The sequence below is a fragment of the Myxocyprinus asiaticus genome, chromosome 49 (assembly GCF_019703515.2).
Source record: "Myxocyprinus asiaticus isolate MX2 ecotype Aquarium Trade chromosome 49, UBuf_Myxa_2, whole genome shotgun sequence".
Classification (NCBI taxonomy): Eukaryota; Metazoa; Chordata; class Actinopteri; order Cypriniformes; family Catostomidae; genus Myxocyprinus; species Myxocyprinus asiaticus.
The window spans coordinates 16,544,877-16,564,086 of NC_059392.1; the positions used below are offsets into that span (position 1 = coordinate 16,544,877).

At 41.2% G+C, this 19,210-nt stretch overlaps 1 pseudogene; it reads right to left on the reverse strand.

Moving 5' to 3' along the window:
- LOC127438089 (sentrin-specific protease 5-like) overlaps positions 1-19,003 on the reverse strand; it is a 37,218-nt pseudogene extending 18,215 nt beyond the window's left edge.
- Positions 19,004-19,210: the final 207 nt, after the last annotated feature.

Here is a 19,210-nt window from a genome sequence, read left to right on the forward strand (position 1 = left end):
CCAGCATGACAATGCCACCAGCCATACTGCTCGTTCTGTGTGTGATTTCCTGCAAGACAGTAATGTCAGTGTTCTGCCATGGCCAGCGAAGAGCCCGGATCTCAATCCTATTGAGCATGTCTGGGATCTGTTGGATCGGAGGGTGAGGGCTAGGGCCATTCCCCCCAGAAATGTCCGGGAAATTGCAAGTGCCTTGGTGGAAGAGTGGGGTAACATCTCACAGCAAAAACTGGCAAATCTGGTGCAGTCCAAGAGGAGGAGATGCACTGCAGTACTTAATGCCCCCCCCCCCCTTTGTTCAGGGACACAATATTCCATTTCTGTTAGTCACATGTCTGTGAAACTTGTTCAGTTTATGTCTTAGTTGTTGAATCTTTTTGTTCATACAAACATTTACACATTAAGTTTGCCAAAAATAAAAGCAGTTGAAAGTGAGAGGAGTTTATATCTGGTAGCCCGCCCCTAATAAAAGGGCCTGGGCTCACCTGCTGAGTGTTGGAACAATAAGTGCTCTAGACAGAGAGGACTTTGGAAGAGATGGATGCCACGTAGTGTTTGTGATGACCAACCTGATGCAAAGCATATATCCTGCAAGGACACACCATTTGTCCATGCCCATGAAGAGGCCATGCCTTTAGTTGAATGCGCTTTCACACCAATAGGGCATCTCATGCCCTGTGATTCATAAGTGAGGGCACTCGCATCAAAGATACAGTGAGAGAACCTTTGCTTGGAGATGGACAGTTTTTGTGCGTCCTCCATAACAAACAAAGAGCTGATCTGACAGCCTAAACTGGCGGGTGCGCTTCACATACATGTGTAATGCACAGGGCATAACAAACAAATGCATCGACTGATCCTCATCCGAATTTAACGGTGGGGGAGAAAAGGCTTGTAAGTGGACCACCTGAGCCCCGAAGGGCGTGGATAGAACCATAGGCACATAGCCATTCTGGGTTGACGGTGGCTTTTGAAAGGCCCAGTCCAAATACCAGGCATGAGCTGTCAACTGACAGCACCTGCATATCACCTACTTGTTTAACTGAGGCCAGAATTAATAGGATTGCGGTCTTACCAAATGCAACTCAACAAATTCCAATGGTTCGAACTGGGGGCTCGTGAGTGCCTTCAGCACCAGGTTTAAATCCCAAGCTGGGACTGTAGCAGGGCGATGGGGTTTAGGCACCTTGCTCCCTTGAGGAACTGAAAAATAGAACATGTCAGCCCATGGCGTGCAGCCAATGTTGGAGAAGTCTCATGTAAAAGACCTAACAGTGCGATGGTAGATGCTTTTCACCCAGTCTGACATTGCAATTTGTACAGCCTGGGCCTCAGAGTAGTAAATTCCTGTGCTCACACAACAGAGCATCTGATCGGGCTAATAATAGCCCATCACAGAAAATGCATCAATACATTTTGAGAGTGTGGAGAACCAAGGAAAGGACTCTGAATTAATAAGCTGTTCCATCAAATACGATTCTCAAAAACAGCCTGAGACTAGGTGCAACTCATACATGAAAGTATGCGTGCGTCCTTTAGGTCTATTGACGGAAATCAGCTCGAGGGCAGATGCGCAGTAAGATCTGTTTCTGAGATACCATTTTGAATGGGTGCTTTGCAAGTGCATGATTCAAGCGTCTCGGATCTAAAATGGGCCGAAGTCCACCGTTTCACACAGGAACGGAAGACATCGGCTGTAGAACCTTTGTGTGCACCGCAGTTCAGAATAATCTCTATCGTGTTCTCTGTGAAGAGATTGTGAGTTCCTGCACGCAACATAGGTGCATCCCGAGCCGGGACCATAGATATCCAAATGCCGTAAGAGGAGATAGATCGCCGCTTGCCACAAGGAAGCGGTGGTGCACAGAGTGTGTGGGTAAAAGAAGCGTGAAGGGCTTCTTTGAGTGCATGCACCTAGTGTAGTGCAATGAGCGCTTTTCTCTTTATGAGAACATCCTTTATTTAAACACAACACATAGAAGCAACATTCTGTGTAAAATCCCAGTCCTGCCACACTCCGGCGGGGAGGGGGAGAGAAATGAGAATGTTTGGGTGTCTTGTGAAGGCATCACGAGTGCTTTTCTCTTTTTTGTAAGAATCTTTGTGTATCATCCCGGTGAACTCTGGCGGGGAATGAGCAGCGTGTGAATGTGTGTGTGTGTCTCTTACAACAAGTGTGTTCTCTTTTGTGTGAGAACATTGGTTGTGTGAACACAACACACAGAAACACATTTGTGTATCATCCCAGTGACCTACGGCGGGGAATGAGCAGCGTATGAATGTGTGCATCTCAATATTTGCGACTAGCATGTTTCTGATTTTTTATGAGAACAGTTTATGTGAACACAATACACAGAAACAGCCTGCGTGAAGCCTATCGGTAAACACCAGTGGGGAGGGGAAGTGAACAGTGTGTAAATGTGCGTGTGTCGAGCATGTGCAGCACAAGCAGACACAACAAGCACTTTCTCTATTGTGTGAGAAGATTGTTTATGTGAAAATCATCACACAGAAACAACATATGTAATCTCCCAGCAAACTCCGGTGAGAAGGGGAAGTGAACGGTGTGTAAGCATGCGTGTCGAGAACGTGCAGCGTGAGCAGACACAACCGGTGCTTTGTTTATTCTGTGAGAAAATCATCGCACAGGAACAACACACATGCAGTCTTCCATGAACTCCGGTAAGGAGGGGAAGTGAACAGCGTATAAATGTGCGTGCGTGTCGATCACATGCAGCGCACGCAGACGCAAACAGCGCTTTCTCTATTGTGTGATAACATTGTTTATGTGAACACAACACAAAGGAACATGCATGTCTACCATCCTGGCTTACAAGGATGAGCAGTGTATGAATGTGGCATCTTGCAGCGAGCGCATTTCTGTTTTTTGTGAGAACATTCTCTATTTGAACACAACACGGAAATTATTTGATGGCTCGGCTGTCTTTGGCAGAGCCAGAGAAGCAGGGGTGGGGTTCTCAGCTGGGCACTGATCTGAAATAGAGCAGTGAGTCATACTGAGTCACCGGTGAATTTTTGTGACCCGCAGCGCCATCTTGAGGCAACCACTAAATTTTGTGTCACATCCAGGACTCTGTCATGGCACATATCAGCTTGAGTCAATGGCTGGTTTTAAACCGCAGTCCTCTGATTCTAAGGCCGACATTTAATGAGGCGAGTTAACACACAAGCCGGATCTCCAGGAAGAATGGCGCTGCCCTTTGAGATGCAGTTTTTGACGGTGGCCAGAATGCAGGACCACTCATCCAGGTGAGATTTTCCGGCTCAACTGGAGGGGACCACTGTAAACCGAGCTCCTCAACCACCCGCGTGAGGACGCGAATCAGCTCTTATGGGGGAGGGGCTGCAACATCCTCCATGGACCATTCTCCCATATCCGAAGCTGCAAGGGACACGGCATCATTATCACCATCAGACCCGTTGAATACAGCAACACTGTGCTTCGGCGTGGGTGCGGCCCATGCAGCGAATGCAGCTTTCTTGTTGGTCTGATGGAGCGATGTGTTGCTCACAGGAACACTTGCGATATGACATTTTTAAAAAGATGTGTACACACAAGCATCTCTTTATATGAGTGTTTTACGTCACTTGGACGGAATATTATATACAGTATATATATATATATATATATATATATATATATATATATTTCAAAGGATACAGCTCCTGCCGGAATGCTGCGGGAAGCAGGCAGATGTCTCGCTGAGGCGAAGAACCTCATGCCTGCGGCGAGGCGGAGAAACTCTTCGCCAGAACACTAGAGGGGCACTAGAGTGCCTGAATCTTTCGCTGCATGCACTGAGAATCAGGCAAAGAACATCCTGAAGCATCTGCAGGGAAATGCTGTCTGCTGGAAGGTGTCCATCGACGGCAAGGAAAGGGCTGTTCAGATGAGATGATTGTCGTAGTCAAGACGAGACGATGTCGGCCTTGAAGGAAGAAAATTCAGAAGAAATGTTGACTGAGTGTCTGCTTATATAGAGCAAATGTGTACCTAAAATGGCGGCGCTCAAACACCATTGCCAATCATAAGATTGCCGTTATGATACAAGGGCTTCAAATAGGTGGTCAGAGAAGGAATTCCCCAAAGCGTTTCACCGCAATGTCGAGTGAACTGAATCGATAGGGAACTGAAACACTCCTGTTCTAATCAAGGCATAGATGCGGTATAAATGGTTGATTTATTATGCTGATTAGACACCTCTGTTTTTAATGAGAGCATTCACAAGAGTGCAGAACTCTGTTTGGAGCATCAGTGAAATCGCACTGAACTGCAGGGCTCAAACAGTATAAACTTGCAGTGAGTGACAGCTTCAGCCATTGTAATGGGAGAGTTCGTCTTGTTTTTATTTAAAAATGTATAACTGTTTAGTTCTGTCATGTTAATAATTAGGCCAATGTGAATTTGATTTGTATTGTATAAAATAGCAATAAATTCAGCTTAAATGTTCTAAGCTTGTTTTTGAGGTATAGCCAACATAAAGAATATGGCATATTTCATGAATCACCGTCATTATTATTGCATCTGCTCTAATAAGATCCATTTGCCCCGCAGTTGCTATTCGAAGATTTCAAATTTTCACGAATCGCACAAACTCCAAACGAATCGCACCAAAAAGTTTTTTTTTGTTTGTTTTTTTATTATTATTATTATTATTATTATTATTATTATTTCCAAAGTGCAACCGCTGAGTCCAAATATGATCTAACGATGAGCTTATGTGAACAATGCTGCCTTCAAGTGGACCTGGGAAGCTCATACCTCTGAGATGGGCATTCATTACTACGACATGTCACGCATTCAAGTGGGAAACAAAATAAGGAAGAAGCCGAACTCAACAAATACACAATGAACGACGGCAAAAGCTCGTTTTCAGTTGTACCGGTGAATAAACGTAAGTAAATTACATGTATCACTCATTCACAACTTTTTATCTAACAAATGATTAGTCAATTTGCTTAAAACTAACCGCGAAGGGTGCATCAGTAGTTGACTGTCATATACAACAAAATAATATTTTGAAATATAGTACAGAAGTTGAAATAATTTAGATAAATCATTCGTTTCCATCATCTTTCCTGTCGATACACACCTTCCAAAGTCCCAACACGGCAACTCGGGTATCCCACACTCGTAAGTATGACATCGCTGGGTCATTCATGTGCTCGGAACTCGTAATACGATATTTCAGAGTCCATCTGAAGTGCACACAAGATCAAGAACAAGATCTCAGGGGGTGAATGGGCAGTCTCGCCACCACCAAGTAACTTAAATCGTCAATTTAAATAGGCTGTTAATAAGTTTGAATATTGAATATGTCATATTTACTGTACGTGGACCAATAATTAATCATTACTGACACGCATGTCTGATGGTAGTTTTTGATTTTATGCCACCTTTGTCAGGCTTTAGAGGTGTGTTAAACAGGTGAGGATGTGTATATATCATCCATGTCACAGGAATAAAAAAAAAAATAAAACTACATACATTTCTTTTATAGATAGTATTCCATTACGTCATCAAACGCGCCCCCACCACCATGATGGATGGAGACACTGGTAAACAAAGCACTGCATTTTTACGGTACCAACAAAATAAAGAAATTCGAAACATAGAGACCGCGAAAAACGTTTAAGTGTATATAGAAACGTTGGATAATATTTCACGAAGATGTTATGAGAAGATAAATATTAAGATAAACTTAAATGGTGGATTGGATCCCTCCAACTTGAAAGAAAAACACATCTGGTTCTGATATTATCCAGGTGCTGTGATATCCTCAATACTCCATGCACACTGTTAATGCTTACATGAGTCAGGAAACATATTCAAGTCTCTAAAATCATTAGTCTGTGGATGGTTTCATTTTAAACGTGCTCTAAACTGTTTTATTATAGATTTTGTTCTGCTGTTCGCTGTCTTAGCTCACTACATTAACCGTGTTCAAAGAATACAGTATATAAAACTGTTAAATGGCTTCTTGTGTAATCATAACTTTTTTGTTTATCATTTTACGCATTCATAGCATATATCATTTATAAATCAAGAAGGGTCTATTTATTCCGGTTATTCATAATTTCATAGCTCTGTCTTCATTGAAACCTGCTGCAATACAATGACTGATACTCTGGACTTTAGAAACAAGAACCAGGTAAGTTTTGTATTACCTTGAATGTAACAGTGTCTACTTAAAAATAAATGTAATAAATGATACACGGTCAAACATTTAATAATATCAGAGTATTTAACAAGTAAAACCAACACACAAGATATGATAAGGTTGCATGCTGATGCTAACGCTAACTGTCCCGAGTCCTGACAGCTTAGTGTAAATAAAAGTACAGAATGCTAGAGTTGTACATTCAAGATTCAACTTATTGTCATTCAACATTTACACAGGTGTATAAGAGATACAAATATTTTACTAAAGGGCTAAGACAGCAACAGAAGAACACGTACAAATGAGAGAAACTTCCAGGTAAACATTAGCGTGCAATTAGACAGTATTTTAGCTTTTAGCTGGTCATCACTCGTCTGTATTACTCCATTAATAACGGGAGATATATCCTTATAGTTCCTTGATTTATCTTGAAAGACATGATCACAATACAACCAGCTGAAAGTTTTTTCTTCTATTAATCCTGCCTACGTATCCCTTCTTACTGAATGCTCTGATTTCCTCATCTTTGTGTTTTGTTGGCCAGATTATAGAACTATACAACTGGTTATCATTTAAAAATCGAAACAACCAGTTTATAAAGTACTGTATATAAGCTTGAAAGCTTATACCAAACTTGAAATATTACACTAAACTTTACATGGTTTTAGTAATACTCTTTCTCCCACTGCACCAGCAGACAAACTGATTTGATCTATGTCTCCAGACAAGATGGCGAAGGCACTTGTCGTGACATCATCGGAATACTATCTAATACCATAGATATCTCTTTAAAATAACTTTTATTAGGCATAACATTAACAAACATTATTACAATATTTAATGCTTAAAAATAAAACTGGAGCGCAGCTCATATCCACTATTAAAATCTGCTACTCTGACGAACCACACCATTGCCTAATTTGTGTAATCTTTTAATTGACATAATAATCGCAATAACGATATCAAGCGGTTTCCTAATTAGATACAGTGCATCCAGAAAGTATTCACAGCGCTTCACTTTTTCCACATTTTGTTATGTTACAGCCTTATTCCAAAATTGATTAAATTCATTATTTTCCTCAAAATTCTACAAACAATACCCCATAATGACAACGTGAAAGTGTTAGTTTAAAATCTTTGCAAATGTATTAAAAATAAAAAAACGAAAAAATCACATGTACATAAGTATTCACAGCCTTTGCCATGACACTCAAAATTGAGCTCAGGTGCATCCTGTTTCCACTGATCATCCTTGAGATGTTTCTACAACTTGATTGGAGTCCACCTGTGGTAAATTCAGTTGATTGGACATGATTTGGAAAGGCACACACCTGTCTATATAAGGTTAACAGTTGACAGTGCATGTCAGAGCACAAACCAAGCCATGAAGTCCAAGGAATTGTCTGTAGACCTCCGAGACAGGATTGTATCGAGGCACAGATCTGGGGAAGGGTACAGAAAAATTTCTGCAGCATTGAAGGTCCCAATGAGCACAGTGGCCTCCATCATCCGTAAATGGAAGAAGTTTGGAACCACCAGGGATCTTCCTAGAGCTGGCTGCCCGGCCAAACTGAGCGATCGGGGGAGAAGGGCCTTAGTCGGGGAGGTGACCAAGAACCCGATGGTCACTCTGACAGAGCTCCAGCGTTTCTCTGTGGAGAGAGGATAACCTTCCAGAAGAACAACCATCTCTGCAGCACTCCACCAATCAGGCCTGTATGGTAGAGTGGCCAGATGGAAGCCACTCCTCAGTAAAAGGCACATGACAGCCCGCTTGGAGTTTGCCAAAAGGCACCTGAAGGACTCTCAGACCATGAGAAACAAAGGTTGAAATCTTTGGCCAAAATGGCAAGAGTCATGCCTGGAGGAAACCAGGCACCGCTCATCACCTGGCCAATACCATCCCTACAGTGAAGCATGGTGGTGGCAGCATCATGCTGTGGGGATGTTTTTCAGTGGCAGGAACTGGGAGACTAGTCAGGATCGAGGGAAAGATGAATGCAGCAATGTACAGAGACATCTTTGATGAAAACCTGCTCCAGAGCGCTCTGGACCTCAGACTGGGGCGAAGGTTCATCTTACAACAGGACAACGACCCTAAGCACACAGCCAAGATAACAAAGGAGTGGCTACGGGACAACTCTATGAATGTCCTTGAGTGGCCCAGCCAGAGCCCAGACATGAACCTGATTGAACATCTCTGGAGAGATCTGAAAATGGCTGTGCAATAATGCTCCCCATCCAACCTGATGGAGCTTGAGAGGTCCTGCAAAGAAGAATGTGAGAAACTGCCCAAAAATAGGTGTGCCAAGCTTGTAGCATCATACTCAAAAAGACTTGAGGCTGTAATTGGTGCCAAAGGTGCTTCAACAAAGTATTGAGCAATGGCTGTGAATACTAAGGTACATGTGATATTTTTTCGCTTTTTTATTTTTAGTGATTAACATTTTTATTAATTTTCAAAACAAAGAAAAACAAAACATATATATAATGATTCAGCATTAACTCTCACTACTTCCCCTCCCTAATCAAGAACCCCACCTGACCCCAAACGAACATCCCAGTGGTCTTACATAAGTACACACATTTACAGACAATATATATATATATATATATATATATATATATATATATATATATATACATACATATACATACATACACATATACATACATACATACAGTGGTGTGAAAAAGTGTTTGCCCCCTTCCTGATTTCTTATTTTTTTGCATGTTTGTCACACTTAAATGTTTCAGATCATTAAACAAGTTTAAATATTAGTCAAAGATAACACAAGTAAACACAAAATGCAGTTTTTAAATGAAGGTTGTTATTATTAAGGGAAAACAAAATCCAAACCTACATGGCCCTGTGTGAAAAAGTGTTTGCCCCACCTGTTAAAACATAACTGTGGTTTATCACACCTGAGTTCAATTTCTCTAGCCACACCCAGGCCTGATTACTGCCACACCCGTTCTCAATCAAGAAATCACTTAAATAGGACCTGCCTGACAAAGTGAAGTAGACCAAAAGATCTTCAAAAGCTAGACATCATGCCGAGATCCAAAGAAATTCAGGAACAAATGAGAAAGAAAGTAATTGAGATCTATCAGTCTGGAAAAGGTTATAAAGCCATTTCTAAAGCTTTGGGACTCCAGAGAACCACAGTGAGAGCCATTATCCACAAATGGCGAAAACATGGAACAGTGGTGAACCTTCCCAGGAGTGGCCGGCCGACCAAAATTACCCCAAGAGCGCAGCGACGACTCATCCAAGAGGTCACAAAAGACCCCACAACAACATCCAAAGAACTGCAGGCCTCACTTGCCTCAGTTAAGGTCAGTGTTTATGACTCCACCATAAGAAAGAGACTGGGCAAAAATGGCCTGCATGGCAGAGTTCCAAGACGAAAACCACTGCTGAGCAAAAAGAACATTAAGGCTCGTCTCATTTTTGCCAGAAAACATCTTGATGATCCCCAAGACTTGGGAAAATACTCTGTGGACTGACGAGACAAAAATTGAACTTTTTGGAAGGTGTGTGTCCCATTACATCTGGCGTAAAAGTAACACCGCATTTAAAAAAAAGAACATCATACCAACAGTAAAATATGGTGGTGGTAGTGTGATGGTCTGGGGCTGTTTTGCTGCTTCAGGACCTGGAAGACTTGCTGTGGTAAATGGAACCATGAATTCTGCTGTCTACCAAAAAATCCTGAAGGAGAATGTCCAGCCATCTGTTCGTGACCTCAAGCTGAAGCAAACTTGGGTTCTGCAGCAGGACAATGATCCAAAACACACCAGCATGTCCACCTCTGAATGGCTGAAGAAAAACAAAATGAAGACTTTGGAGTGGCCTAGTCAAAGTCCTGACCTGAATCCTATTGAGATGCTGTGGCATGACCTTAAAAAGGCAGTTAATGCTCGAAAACCCTCCAATGTGGCTGAATTACAACAATTCTGCAAAGATGAGTGGGCCAAAATTCCTCCACAGGGCTGTAAAAGACTCATTGCAAGTTATCGCAAACGCTTGATTGCAGTTGTTGCTGCTAAGGGTGGCCCAACCAGTTATTAGGTTTAGGGGGCAATCACTTTTTCACACAGGGCCATGTAGGTTTGGATTTTGTTTTCCCTTAATAATAACAACCTTCATTTAAAAACTGCATTTTGTGTTTACTTGTGTTATCTTTGACTAATATTTAAACTTGTTTGATGATCTGAAACATTTAAGTGTGACAAACATGCAAAAAAATAAGAAATCAGGAAGGGGGCAAACACTTTCACACCACTGTACACACATACATATATATATACACACACACACACACACACACACACATATATATATATATATATATATATATATATATATATATATATATATATATATATACAGTGGTGTGAAAAAGTGTTTGCCCCCTTCCTGATTTCTTATTTTTTTGCATGTTTGTCACACTTAAATGTTTCAGATCATCAAACAAGTTTAAATATTAGTCAAAGATAACACAAGTAAACACAAAATGCAGTTTTTAAATGAAGGTTGTTATTATTAAGGGAAAACAAAATCCAAACCTACATGGCCCTGTGTGAAAAAGTGTTTGCCCCACCTGTTAAAACATAACTTAACTGTGGTTTATCACACCTGAGTTCAATTTCTCTAGCCACACCCAGGCTTGATTACTGCCACACATGTTCTCAATCAAGAAATCACTTAAATAGGACCTGCCTGACAAATTGAAGTAGACCAAAAGATCTTCAAAAGCTAGACATCATGCCGAGATCCAAAGAAATTCAGGAACAAATGAGAAAGAAAGTAATTGAGATCTATCAGTCTGGAAAAGGTTATAAAGCCATTTCTAAAGCTTTGGGACTCCAGAGAACCACAGTGAGAGCCATTATCCACAAATGGTGAAAACATGGAACAGTGGTGAACCTTCCCAGGGGTGGCCGGCCGACCAAAATTACCCCAAGAGCGCAGCGACGACTCATCCAAGAGGTCACAAAAGACCCCACAACAACATCCAAAGAACTGCAGGCCTCACTTGCCTCAGTTAAGGTCAGTGTTCATGACTCCACCATAAGAAAGAGACTGGGCAAAAATGGCCTGCATGGCAGAGTTCCAAGACGAAAACCACTGCTGAGCAAAAAGAACATTAAGGCTCGTCTCATTTTTGCCAGAAAACATCTTGATGATCCCCAAGACTTTTGGGAAAATACTCTGTGGACTGACGAGACAAAAGTTGAACTTTTTGGAAGGTGTGTGTCCCATTACATCTGGCGTAAAAGTAACACCGCATTTCAGAAAAAGAACATCATACCAACAGTAAAATATGGTGGTGGTAGTGTGATGGTCTGGGGCTGTTTTGCTGCTTCAGGACCTGAAGACTTGCTGTGATAAATGGAACCATGAATTCTGCTGTCTACCAAAAAATCCTGAAGGAGAATGTCCGGCCATCTGTTCGTGACCTCAAGCTGAAGCGAACTTGGGTTCTGCAGCAGGACAATGATCCAAAACACACCAGCAAGTCCACCTCTGAATGGTTGAAGAAAAACAAAATGAAGACTTTGGAGTGGCCTAGTCAAAGTCCTGACCTGAATCCTATTGAGATGCTGTGGCATGACCTTAAAAAGGCAGTTCATGCTCGAAAACCCTCCGATGTGGCTGAATGACAACAATTCTGCAAAGATGAGTGGGCCAAAATTCCTCCACAGCGCTGTAAAAGACTCATTGCAAGTTATCGCAAACGCTTGATTGCAGTTGTTGCTGCTAAGGGTGGCCCAACCAGTTATTAGGTTTAGGGGGCAATCACTTTTTCACACAGGGCCATGTAGGTTTGGATTTTGTTTTCCCTTAATAATAACAACCTTCATTTAAAAACTGCATTTTGTGTTTACTTGTGTTATCTTTGACTAATATTTAAACTTGTTTGATGATGTGAAACATTTAAGTGTGACAAACATGCAAAAAAATAAGAAATCAGGAAGGGGGCAAACACTTTTTCACACCACTGTATATATATATACATATACATACATACACACATACACCTATAATAAACATACAACTCTAAACTATACCTCTCTCTCCACAGACCCACTGTGAGAGCCCCCCAAAAACGTCAAATATCTACCCCATTTCCCAATAAAAGAATCCCATATCCCCAGTCTTCTACATGTTACCTCCTCGAAGGCTGCTACCCTTCCCAACTCCTTGCACCACTCCCGAATTGAGGGTGCTCCCACCGACTTCCAACCCCTTAAAACAATCTGCCTGCCTATCATCGCACTGGTGAGGACCCAATTTTTTATGTATTTATCACCTACGTCAATGACCGCCCCATCACCCAAAACACAGAGTCTGGGGCAAAACGAAATCTGAATGCCCAACACGTCACACAGAACACTCTGTACCTTCAACCAAAATTCCTGAATCTCAGCGCACCACCAAAAAACATGGGCCATGTCTCCTTCCTCTGATTGGCATCGCCAGCAGGCGGGTGTGTCTTTAAGACCAAACCTATACAATTTAGAGGAGGTCCAATAGAACCGATGTAAAATCTTGAATTGTATAAGGCGCACCCTTGCATCTCTCGATGCAGTTTTTGTTTTTTTAAATCCTAGCCCATTCTCTCTCCTCCAATTCCAGGTTTAAATCTTTCTCCCATAATCTCTTGAGAGTGGTTGAGACTCCGTCCCCCAGACTCTGAATTAATAAGGAGTAATACACTGATGCCTCATGGCCCTTTCCAAAAGTAGAAATCACCTCTCCTAGAGTATCTGCTGCTTTAGGGGGGAGTATGCTACTCCCAAAAATAGTACAGAGCAAATGGCGTAACTGAAGATACCTAAAAAACTGAGATCTGGGGATCCCAAAATACTGAATCAGATTTTCAAAGGATCTCATCACACCGCTCTCGTAAAGATCACCGAATGTATTAACCCCCCTCACAATCCACTCAGACCAACAAAAAGGGGACTTATTAATGCATAGTTTGGGGTTTAGCCATAGGCTTGAGGCAACATTTAGATAAATATCTGAATTAAACACTCTGGATACTTGTGTCCATACTGAGTGTAAATGTGAAATAATGGGGTGTGATTTAACTTCTCTATTCAGTTTGATGGAAAGGCTGTGCAATGGCAAAATAGGGGCAAGAAGTTCTTGTTCAATGCAGAACCAGGGAGGGGCTCTTTCAGGTGGAAGCGACCAATGAGCCAAATGTCTGAGACCGAATGCATAATAATAAAACAGAATCTTGGGTAGGCCTAGCCCACCTTTGTCAATCGGCATTTGTAATTTATTGAAATGTAGTCTGGGGCGCTTATCACTCCAAATGAAAGACTTCCCTATGCTATCAAATTGCTTGAAATAAGAGAGGGGGACATCTACTGGGAGAGACTGTAGCAAGTAGTTAAATTTTGGAATACAGTTCATTTTAATAACATTAACCTTTTCAATCATAGATAAATGTAATGAAGCCCACCTGACTACATCGCTCGAAAAACGTTTTATCAAAGGGTCAAAATAACTCTGACTAAATCAGACAAATTTGTTGGGAATAAAATGCCCAAATACTTAATGCCCTGTTTGGGCCACTGGAAGGCGCCTGGCTGGAAGGCCGTTACTGGACAGTACGCTGTCAAAGCCAAAGCTTCGGATTTAGACCAGCTGACTTTGTATCCTGAGAACTTGGAAAATAATTAATAATTCTGTGGAGGCAAGGCATAGATCTAGTGGGGTCAGAGACGAATAATAAAATATCATTTGCATAAAGCAGAAGCTTATGCACCACACCTCCTGCAATCACCCCTGGAAAATCATCATCTTTTCTTATCGTGGCTGCTAATGGTTCCAGGGCAAGACAGAACAATAATGGGGAAAGAGGGCAACCCTGACGGGTGCCCCTATCCAGAGTAAAATAATCTGAAATCAATCCATTTGTTTGTACCGCTGCTACAGGGTGTCTATAAAGTAACTTGATCCAACCAATAAACGTACTCCCAAACCCATACATTTCCAAAATCTTAAAAAGATAATCCCATTCTACCATATAAACACCTTTTCGGCATCAAGTGAGATGGCAGCGACCGGAGACTGATCATTCGCTACTGACCACATGATATTGATGAAACGCCTGATGTTATCAGAAGAGCTGTGGCCCCGAATAAACCCCACCTGATCTATATGTATAAGAGATGTCATAACCTTACTTAATCGGTTAGCCAAAATCTTAGCCAGAATTTTAACATCTAGCTGGATCAGGGAAATTGGACGGTAACTTTTACACTCGCTTGGATCTTTGTCCTTTTTAAGAATCAGACTGATCCAGGATTGTGTCATGGTTGGCAGAAGCTTTCCATTCTTTAATGATTCAGTATAAACTTCTAACAAAAGTGGAGCCAGTTCTGTAGCATAAGATCTAAACAATTCAGCGGCAAAACCATCTGGCCCCGGAGCCTTGCCTGTAGGTAAGGACTTAATTACCTCGTCAAGTTCCACCAAGGTTATCTCAGAATCAAGAGTGTCATTCGTCAGTTTAGGGAGTTCTAATGGTTCCACAAAGTTTCTAATATCTTCATCAGTAGACGAAGATGTGGAACTATAAAGATCAAGATAGAATTCTTTAAAAGCATTATTAATATCAATGGCTGAGGTAAATATTTCACCACCAGCAGATTTCACTGAGGGAATGGTAGAAAAAGACTCTCTCTGCTTTATATATCTAGCCAAAAGCTTCCCTGCTTTGTCCCCTGACTCAAAGTATGACTGTCTTGCCCTGAACAACCAAAACTCCACTTTCTGCGACAAAATAGTATTATACCTGTATTTCAATTGGGTCAATTCTCTGAGACCATCAGATGACATACGGCGCTTCAGCTCTGCCTCGGCACTTTTAATATTTCCTTCCAACTCCACGAGTTCTCGTGCTTTGGATTTTTTGATAAATGAGGCATACTGTATGATCCGACCCCTAAGAACCGCCTTAAGTGCCTCCCAAGCCACACCCACAGAGGATACTGAGGACCAGTTGGTCTCCATATAAACATTGATTTTAGTCTTCAACATTTGTTGGAAATCAGGATTTTGCAAAAGGGATACATTAAAGCGCCAACTATATGATTTCCTTTTCTCTGTGTGTGGGTAATCTGAGACTAAGATGTTTCCAATTGAGCAATCAACAACAGATGAAATGAGGGACTTATATATATATATATATATAAAATCTATTCTAGAATAAATCTTATGAAGTGATGAAAAAAATGTATAATCCCTACCAGATGGGCTCAAAAGTCGCCAGATATCTACAAGACCAAAATTTTTACAGATCTTGTGAAGCGTCAATGTTGTTCTAGGGGGTTTACACACTTTTGCTTCACTATGATCATGGACTGAGTCCATCAAAAGATTAAAGTCTCCTCCCAATATTATATCATGAGGGGTGCCAGCAGCTTGCAACATCCCTTCAAGATCTATAAAAAATCCCTGATCATCAACGTTAGGTGCGTAAATATTAGCCAAAATCAACCTTTGCCCCTGAATTTCTCCTAAAACAACAATGACTCTTCCTAATTTACCTTTAATCTTTTTGAGACATTTGAATTGTAGATGTCTATTAATCAATATAATGACTCCCTTGCTCTTACTTGAGCCAGCACTAAAGAAAACATTTCCACCCCATATCTTCCCAAATTTTTCAGCTTCCTGCGGGGAAAGATGCGTTTCTTGAAGAAACACTATTTCATATTTCTTGCGCTTAAGAACAGAAATAACCTTCCTTCTTTTTATGGGGTGCCCCAACCCATTCACATTCCATGTGGAGAGAGATAACCCATTCACATTAACATCTGACATATTAATATAATAAAAAAAAATAAAAAAAATGAGTGTGTCAAAAACAAGATTACACAGACCACATTCCCCATTAGTGAAACAATCAAACCCCGAACTTCCCCCTGAACAAAACAAACAGAAAAAAGAAAAACGTGCGCGTTAACCCCACGCACGACAGCGCCAGCCAGCGTCAATCCCTTAAAACTCATGAGTCCATGAACGCATGCGAGAACCCCCGCGACAACTTTGCCATCGGATTATTCATTATTCAAGTCCGATGTTTCTGCTCATATTTTGTGAGGCACAGTTACATAACAGAAAATACATTGTAAAACAGACCCCAGCCAACAGGCAGAATAACAGAAAAAACATGTAGATTCATTCACAAAACTGTCTTGAAGGTGTGTTCCTCCACAAAATAAACTCCAGCTGATATAAAGCCGTTCAGTTTCCTTGGACAGACAAACAAATGATCAGTGAGCCGGCTGTTATGAGTGCAGCAGATAAGGTAATCATTCAACTAGGAGGCATAAGCACAAAGAACAAACATATTTAACCACAACTGTCCCGAAGTAGTGTAATTCCACAAAACAAGCTCCAGCCATTAGGCAGAGCCAGCGCGAAAAACAAAACCGGCATCCCGGTTCCTCGGATGATCAAGAGCCAAACTAACTCGGAGGCCACGCAAAAAAAAAACAAAAAAAAAACACCATAACTTACTCAGCCCGTCAACTTTATAAAAGACTTCCTTTATGTGAGCATGTAGATATTTTGTGGTCGTCCAAAGCGTCCATTCTCGATCTGGCCGGGAAAAAAAAAATCTTCAGTCGATGCAAAAGTTTCTTGGAGTTATGCCATAAAACAAACTCCAGCCGCTAGGCGGAGTCAATGCAAAAAAAAACAAAAATGGCATCCAGCTTCCTCAGATAATAGAGTACCTGGACCGCAAGTCAGTCCACTAATATAAGAAGCATCAAATGGCTTACTCACTCCAATGTATTTATAAAGGAGAGTGCCTGTTTTGGACAAGTAAATACTTTGCGACCATTCTTCGTTTCTATTCTCAGTTTGGCCGGAAACATCAATGCAATGGCGATCTTCTGTTGGTGAAAGAGTTTCTTACATTCCTTGAACCGATTACGTTTCTCTCTTGTGGAATTCACAAAGTCCGGGAACAAGAAAATATTATGGTTCTAACAAGAAAGCTTCCCTTTACTCCTCGCCTGGCGCAATACGAGATCTTTATCGGATGATTTCAGAAATCTGGCCAGAATCAATCGGGGCCTGTCTCTCTCAGCAGATCTGTGAGCTGGGACTCTGTGAGCTCGCTCGATTTCCAGCTTGTGGCCTGTTATGTCGAGCAGACTCAGGAAAAGCTCGTCCAGGAATTTCACCATATCTCTGCCCTCTTCATGCTCAGGAATTCCAACAATTCGTATGTTATTCCTTTGGCTCATATTTTCAAAATATTCCAGTTTTTCCTAAATTAATTCCAAATCTGTTTTGGACACGGGCGGATTAGCGGATAATTCCCTTTCCGATGACTCAAGATAATCAATTAGTTTTGCAACTTCTGTCACACTTGTAAACAACTCAGAGAATTTCGTTTCCATTGCCGTAATCGATCGACGTATTACAGCGAGATCCTCCATCAACATCACCGACATGTTGGACAACTGACGCTGAATGTCTTCTCCCGACGTGCCATCCAAATTGAGTCCTCGGCTCGCAGTCCCGTCAGAGGCCTCAGCTTGAACACGTAAGTGTCTTTTAATGTCTCCAGAGTCTGAGAATTTTGACTTCTTTGCCATATTTACCTCAAAGAGCAAGTATGTAACTGGGTGTATCGAATCTCACCGGATCACAACATGAAAATAATTAAAAAACTAGCAAAGTTCGCAGAGCTTGTGTCTCACACATCTGTCTCTCACATGGCGTCACGTGAGCTCTTCGTTTTTTATTTTTAATAAATTGCAAAGATTTCAAACAAACTGCTTTCACGTTGTCATTATGGGGTATTGTTTGTAGAATTTTGAGGAAAATAATGAATTTAATCCATTTTGGAATAAGGCTGTAACATAAAATGTGAAAAAACAAAAAACAAAAGCGCTGTGAATACTTTCCGGATGCACTGTAAATCAGCCTTCGAAGGGCATTTTGAAGGTTTGAACATTCATGATAGCCATGCTTTGAGATCACTTCAAACTGAATTTCCAGTAAAAATTACTTAAAAGTTTAGTTACGAATTAATGTTATTTTTTAGCCCCACACCTTTCAGCCCTTCAAAGCTCTCACAGTGGATGGTAAAGACTTCATAGGGACTAGGGCATAGGGATGATCACTTCTGAATGAAATGCTATCGCTGCTGGCTCATCAGCAGTTCATGGTAAAGGCTACAAATGTTTTACCCTTACTGAAACAAAGTATAATTGGTTAGCAAATATTCCATCTCGGCTGAAAAGAATGTTCTGTTTGGTGCTCAGCAACAAGTCGGACTGTCTATCTTGCGTGCCTCACAATTCACTCAACGGTACTGCGGCATTGCATCAGTAGATTGGTCAAAAGCCTACTTGTTGTTCTGGCAGCCATACACATCTTCACTGATTTTAGGTGAGCATAAGCAAAATCTTAAGAAAAATAGGATGGGCATATGGCGTATTTCGGCGTATACAGCGAATTTCCTAAATATGCTGTTACCTTGTGGTTTGTAGCTTCCATGATCAGTTCTCCGTACATGTTAATCACCTGCAAAAATTCATAAAACATATATTTGATTTACAGTGGTGAATAATGTTAATATGTGAATGTGCTTCTAATGCATATGAATTTACAGGGTGCCCACCTGATCATTGACCCAGTTTTGGTCGTCGAGTGTTAAAAGGTCATCTAAGGTCAAAATGTGTTTATTGTAGGTCACTTGGAAGTAATGCATAGGAGCACAAGTCAGCCCAGCCCTGTACTTGGCCACTTCTGCTGTTATCAGCTTCATCCTGCAGTAATACACACAATATAAGGTTAGGCTTGGGACACTTAAATGTGTAAATTTTTCGATGATAAAATAATTTCTCCAATCCCATTTTAACCCTCAGGGGTCGACGGCGCGTCCTGCCAGATTATTCCCTCATAACAGTGGAAACAACTTAGGTTTTTGGGCATACAGATAAGTGTAAGACATCATTAGAGACTATAAAGGGTC